Source organism: Orcinus orca, chromosome 2 (genome assembly GCF_937001465.1).
Source record: "Orcinus orca chromosome 2, mOrcOrc1.1, whole genome shotgun sequence".
Taxonomy (NCBI): Eukaryota; Metazoa; Chordata; class Mammalia; order Artiodactyla; family Delphinidae; genus Orcinus; species Orcinus orca.
In genome coordinates, this window is record NC_064560.1 from 129719060 (window position 1) to 129726061 (window position 7002).

Below are 7002 nucleotides of genomic sequence, written 5' to 3' on the forward strand. Positions count from 1 at the left end.
ATTTACTATCTGGTCCTTTACAGTAAAAGTTAGCTAAGCCTTGCCCTGCAGCTCTGTGTTGGTACCCTCTTTAAGTCACTTATCTTAATAGCCTTTGTTTCTTAATGATATTTGTAATTGTACTGTCGTTTTCTACAGTACAAGCAACTTGAAGGCTAGACCTGTGTTTGACTTATTTTTTTAATTCACTGAAGTAATTAAAACAATAGATGATGAAAACTTACTAATAAATTAATTGGTCTTATTTGATTCTCTTAAAAATCCTATAAGATTACAATCTTTAACTTTCACATCTGGAAATGAAGTAAGGTAAAGTGGTGATTTGTCTCATTCCACTGTGTAGCTGATTTTAAAATGCTATTCAAATACATTAAAAAGTACGTATTTTTACTTTGTTTTCAAACATCATTGAATACAACATTTCCTTTACATTTTAAGAAAATTTGTTGATGGCGCTGTACTTTACATTTGCAACCAGAGCTTACCAAGTCAATGTGGAATCAATATTTCATTACCCACTACATATGTGGACACTTGTTTCTTTGGTTTACAGATGCAATAATTGTTATCAAGACCCTTCTCTATTCATAAGCTAGTTAAACTCTTTAGAACAAACATGTTGCATGCTGAGCCATTACTAGTAATGATTAACTATCAATAGACTATAATAGCACCAACTTAGAAATTATGAGGTCTTCTCTTTATAGCTAGTCTCCCATTGGAGGATTACCTGTGTCTACAAGTCTCATCTTTCTGCCTCACCCTACCCCTCGTCAGCACCTTTGGGCTCAGAGAAAAGTATGCCTGGCAGGGAGATGGAAAAAGATAGAGACCAGTTCTCTAACATCTATTCCAGAAAATAAAGGCAGAAGCAAAACGTTCAAACTCATTCTGAGACCAGTATTACCTTAGTAACAAAATCCTAAAAGACATTACTAAGAAGGACAATTACACACTAATTTTTCTCATGACCAGGATGCAAAAGTCCTCAGCAAAATATTAACAAATCAAATCCAACAATATATACAAGGAATCATACACTATGACCAAGTGGTATTTATTTGAGGTATGCAAGACTAGTTCAACATTTGAAAATCTATTAATAAAATCTACCACATCAACAGGTTAAAGGAAAATCAAACGTAATATAAATAGATGCAGAAAAAGGATTTGACAAAATCCAACACCCATTTTTGATAAAAATTCTCAGAATATTAAGAATAAAGAGGAATTTTCTTAATTTTATAAAGAACATCTAAAGAAAACCTGAAGCTAACCTTATACTTAATGGTGAGAAAATAGGTGCATTGCCTGTAAAATGGGGAACAAGTCAAGGATGTCCTCTTTCACCTCTGCTATTTGCCATCATACTGGAAGTTCTAGCTAATGTAACAAGACAAGAAAATGACATAAAAGGTATATAGATTAGGAAGGAAGAAATAAAACTCTCTCTGCTTTGGAGATATCATTGTCTATTTAGAAAATCTTAAAGAATAGATGAAAAAAAAGAACTAATAGGCAATTATAGCAAGGCTACAGGATACAAGATCAGTATAGATAAGTCAATTACTTTCCTATATCCTAGCAACAAAAAATTGTAACTTGAAATTTAAAATGAAAGAACATTTCATTTTTTAAAAAATGAAATGCCTAGGTATAAATGTGGTAACAAAATGTGTATAAGATCTTTATTAGGAAAACTATAAAACTCTGATGAAAGAAATCAAAGATCTAAATAAGAGATATTCCATGTTCATGAACAGGATGACATTATTAAGACATCAGTTTTCCCAAACTGATCTATAAAGTCAATGCAATCCCAACCAAAATCCCAGCAGGTTATTTTGTGTATATCAATACATTAATTCAAAAGTTTATATGAAAGGCAAAAGACCCAGAATAGCCAACATAATACTGAAGAAAATAAAGTCAGCAGACTGACATTACCTGACTTCAAGACTTGCTATAAAGCTATAATGATCAAAATAATGTGATCTTAGTAAAAGAATTGACAAATACATCACTGGAACAGAACAGAAAGTCCGGAAATAGACCCACATAAATATAGTCTTTGATCTTTGACTAGGAGCAAAGGCAATTCAATAAAGAAAGGATAGTGGGCTTCCCTGGTGGCGCAGTGGTTGAGAGTCCGCCTGCCGATGCAGGGGACATGGGTTCATGCCCCAGTCCAGGAAGATCCCACATGCCGCAGAGCGGCTAGGCCCGTGAGCCATGGCCGCTGAGCCTGCGCGTCCGGAGCCTGTGCTCTGCAACGGGAGAGGCCACAACAGTGAGATGCCCGCGTACCACAAAAAAAAAAAAAAAAAAAAAAGATAGTATTTTCAACAAATGTGCTTGAACAATCGGACAACTACATGCCAAAAAAAAAAAAAAGAAGAATCATCTATATGCAGACTTTACACTTTTACACCTTTCACAAAAATTACCTCAAAAAGGATCAAAAACCTAAATGGAAAATGCAAAAATATACAATTTTGAGAAGGTAAAATTGGAGAAAATCTAGATGATTTGAGTTTACTGATGGCTTTTTACACATTACATCAGAATCATGATTCATGGTTGATGAAATTGACAAATTGGGCTTCATTAAAATTTTAAAATTCTACTCTGTGAAAGGTGGTGCTGAGAAAATGAAAAGACAAGCCACAGACTGAGGGAAAATATTTGCAAAACAAATATCTGATAAAATATTTGTGTTAAAAACATACAAAGAACTCTTAAATTTTAACAATAGAAAAACAAAAGACCCAAGCAGAAAATGGAACAAAGATCTGAACAGACACCTCACCAAAGAAAATACAGATGACAAATAAGCATATAAAAAGATGCTTGCCATATATCATTAGGGAATTGAAAATTAAAATGAGATACAACTGGGAGACCTTCAATATGGTGGAGGAGTAAGATGTGAAGATCACCTTCCTCCCCACAAATACATCAGAAATACATCTACATGTGGATCAACTCCTACAGAACACCTACTGAATGCTGGAAGAAGACCTCAGACTTCCCAAAAGGCAAGAAACCCCCACGTACCTGGGTAGGGCAAAAGAAAAAAGAAAAAACAGAGACAAAAGAATAGGGACGGGACCTGCACCTCTGGGAGGGAGCTGTGAAGGAGGAAAAGTTTCTACACACTAGGAAGACCCTTCACTGGTGGAGATGGGGGTTGCAGTGCGTGGGAAGATTTGGAGCCACGGAGGAGAGCACAGCAACGGGTGCAGAGGGCAAAGTGGAGAGATTCCCACACAGAGGATCAGTGCCAACCAGCACTCACCAGCCTGAGAGGCTTGTCTGCTCCCCCACTGGGGTGGGTGTGGGCTGGAAGCTGAGGCTCGGGCTTCGGAGGTCAGATACCAGGGAGAGGACTGGGGTTGGCTGCGTGAACACAGCCTGAAGGGGACAAGTGTGCCACAGCTAGCTGGGAGGGAGTCCGGGAAAAAATCTGGAACTACCTAAGTGGCAAGAGACGATTGTTTCGGGGTGCACAAGGAGAGGGGATTCAGAGCACTGCCTAAACGAGCTCCAGAGACAGGCATGAGCCATGGCTATCAGCGCGGACACCAGGGACGGGCATGAAATGCTAAGGCTGCTGCTGCAGCCACCAAGAGGCCTGTGTGCAAGCACAGGTCACTATCAGTAACTCCCCTCCCGGGAGCCTGTTCAGCCTGCCACTGCCAGGGTCCCGTGGTCCAGGGACAACTTCCCCAGGAGAACACGGCACGCCTCAAGCTGGTGCAACATTATGCTGGCCTCTGCTGCCGCAGGCTCACCCCGCATTCCGTACCCCTGAGTGAGCCAGAGCCCCCTAATCAGCTGTTACTTTAACCCTGTCCTGTCTGAGTGAAGAACAGACACCCTCAGGTGATCTACACACAGAGGCAGGCCAAAGCTGAACCCCAGGAGCTGTGCAAACAAAGAAGAGAAAGGGAAATGTCTCCCAGCAGCCTCAGGAGCAGTGGATTAAATCTCCACAATGAACTTGTTGCACCTGCATCCCTGGAATACCTGGATAGACAATGAATCATCCCAAAATTGAGGTGGTGAACTTTGGGAACAACGATACATACATTTTTTTCCTTTTTCTTTTTTTGTGAGTATGTATGTGTATGCTTCTTTGTGTGATTTTTGTCTGTATAGCTTTGGTTTTACCATTTGTCCTAGGGTTCTGTCTGTCCATTTTTTTGTTTTTGTTTTTTAGTATAGTTTTTTAGCACTTGTTATCATTGGTGGATTTGTTTTTTGGTTTGGTTGCTCTCTTCTTTCTTTCTTTTTTCTTTTTTTTATTACTTTCTAATTTTTTAATTTTTAATTTTTTTATTTTTTATTTTAATAACTATTTTGTTTTTTTCTTTCTCTTTCTCTTTTTTTTCTCCCTCTTCTACTGAGCCATGTGGCTGACAGAGTTTTGGTGCTCCAGCTGGGTGTCACGCCTGTGCGTCTAAGGCGGGAGAGGTGAGTTCAGGATGTTGGTCCACCAGAGACCTCCCAACTCCATGTAATATCAAACAGCGAAAGCTCTCACAGAGATCTCCATCTCAATGCTAAGACCCAGCTCCACTCAATGAACAGCAAGCTACAGTGCTGGACACCCTGTGCCAAACAACTAGCAAGACAGGAACACAACCCCACCCATTATCAGAGAGTCTGCCTAAAATCATAATAAGGTCACAGACACCCCAAAACACACCACCAGATGCGGTCCTGCCCACCAGAAAGACGAAAGACAGCCTTATCCACCATAACACAGGTACCAGTCCCCTCCACCAGGAAGCCTACACAACCTACTGAACCAACCTTAGCCACTAGGGGCAGACACCAAAAACAACAGGAACTACGAACCTGCAGCCTGAGAAAAGGAGACCCCAAACACAGTAAGTTAAGCAAAATGAGAAGACAGAGAAACACACAGCAGATCAAGGAGCAAGGTAAAAACCCACCAGACCAAGCAAATGAAGAGGAAATAGTCAGTCTACCTGATAAAGAATTCAGAGTAATGATAGTAAAGATGATCCAAAATCTTGGAAATAGAATGGACAAAATGCAAGAAACATTTAACAAGGACCTAGAAGAACTAAAGAGCAAACAAACAATGATGAACAACACAATAAGTGAAATTAAAAATTCTCTAGAAGGATTCAATAGCAGAATAACTGAAGCAGAAGAACGGATAAGTCACCTGGAAGACAAAACACTGGAAATAACTAACGCACAGCAGAATAAAGAAAAAAGAATGAAAAGAATTGAGGATGGTCTCAGAGACCTCTGGGTCAACATTAAACACACCAACATTCGAATTATAGGGGTCCCAGAAGAAGAGAAAAAGAAAGAGGCTGAGAAAATATTTGAAGAGGTAGTTGAAAACTTCCTTAATACGGGAAAGGAAATAGTCAGTCAAGTCCAGGAAGCACAGAGAGTCCCATACAGGATAAATCCAAGGAGAAACACACCAAGACACATATCAAACTATCAAAAATTAAATACAAAGAAAAAATATTAAAAGCAGCAAGAGAAAAAGAACAAATAACATACAAGGGAATCCCCATAAGGTTAACAGCCGATCTTTCAGCAGAAACTCTGCAAGCCAGAAGGGAGTGGCAGGACATATTGAAAGTGATGAAAGGCAAAAACCTACAACCAAGATTACTCTACCCAGCAAGGATCTCATTCAGATTCAATGGAGAAATCAAAACCTTTACGGACAAGCAAAAGTTAAAAGAATACAGCACCACCAAACCAGCTTTACAACAAGTGCTAAAGGAACTTCTCTAGGCAGGCAACACAAGAGAAGGAAAAGACCTACAAAAACAAACCCAAAACAATTAAGAAAATGGTAATAAGAACATACATATCGATAACTACCTTAAATGTGTATGGATTAAATGCTCCAACCAAATGACACAGACTGGCTGAATGGATATAAAAACAAGACCCGTATATGTGCTGTCTACAAGAGACCCACTTCAGACCTAGGGACACATACAGACTGAAAGTGAGGGGATGGAAAAAGATATTCCATGCAAATAGAAATCAAAAGAAAGCTGGAATAGCAATTCTCATATCAGACAAAATAGACTTTAAAATAAAGACTATTACAAGAGACAAAGAAGGACACTACATAATGATCAAGGGATCAATCCAAGAAGAAGATGTAACAATTGTAAATATTTATGCACCCAACATAGGAGCACCTCAATACATAAGGCAAATGCTAACAGCCATAAAAGGGGATCGGGCATGGGCCACTGTGGTTCCCATGGGGCTGGGAATTGCTATGTGGGTGGGCTGGGTGCATGCTGGGTCTCTGCCGTCCCTGGACTCTCTGCACAAAGGGCCCCTCCCCCTCCCAAAGCCATTGATGGAGCTTCTCTGGAATTGTTTGCCAAAATCCCAAGGTAGAATCCAAGGGTCCAAGACTATTTCATTGAGCACACGTTTTCCTTTTCTATAGGAACTTTTTTTTGTTGTTTTAACCAGCACCACACCGTGCTTCCGAAGGCTGTGTTTTGTCTTTCCTGGATCACCACAGTGAAGTATTACAGTTGTACAGTTCCCAATCTGGCCTGGGCTTGCTAGGATAAAACTTTGTGTGTATTTTGTAAGGTATAGATTCTATATTGTAATGATGTCCTATGCAAAAAGATAAAAAATTAACTAAATTGTAAATTTTATTGTTTTAAGGTGTATGCATGTTTAGTGACATTTATATTTTGAAATAAAATTTGTGATTCATTAAAAAAATAAACAAAAACTAAAATAAAATAAAATGAGATACAACTACACATCTATTAGAATGACCAAAGTCCAAAGCACTGAAAACATCAAATGCTGATGAGGATATGTAGCAGCAGGAACTCTCATTCATTAATGATGGGAATGCAAAATGGTAAAGCCGCTTTTGGAATGCAGTCTGGCAGCTTCTAACAAAGTCAAACATAGATTTACGATGTAATCCAGCAATCACACTGCTTGGTATTTATT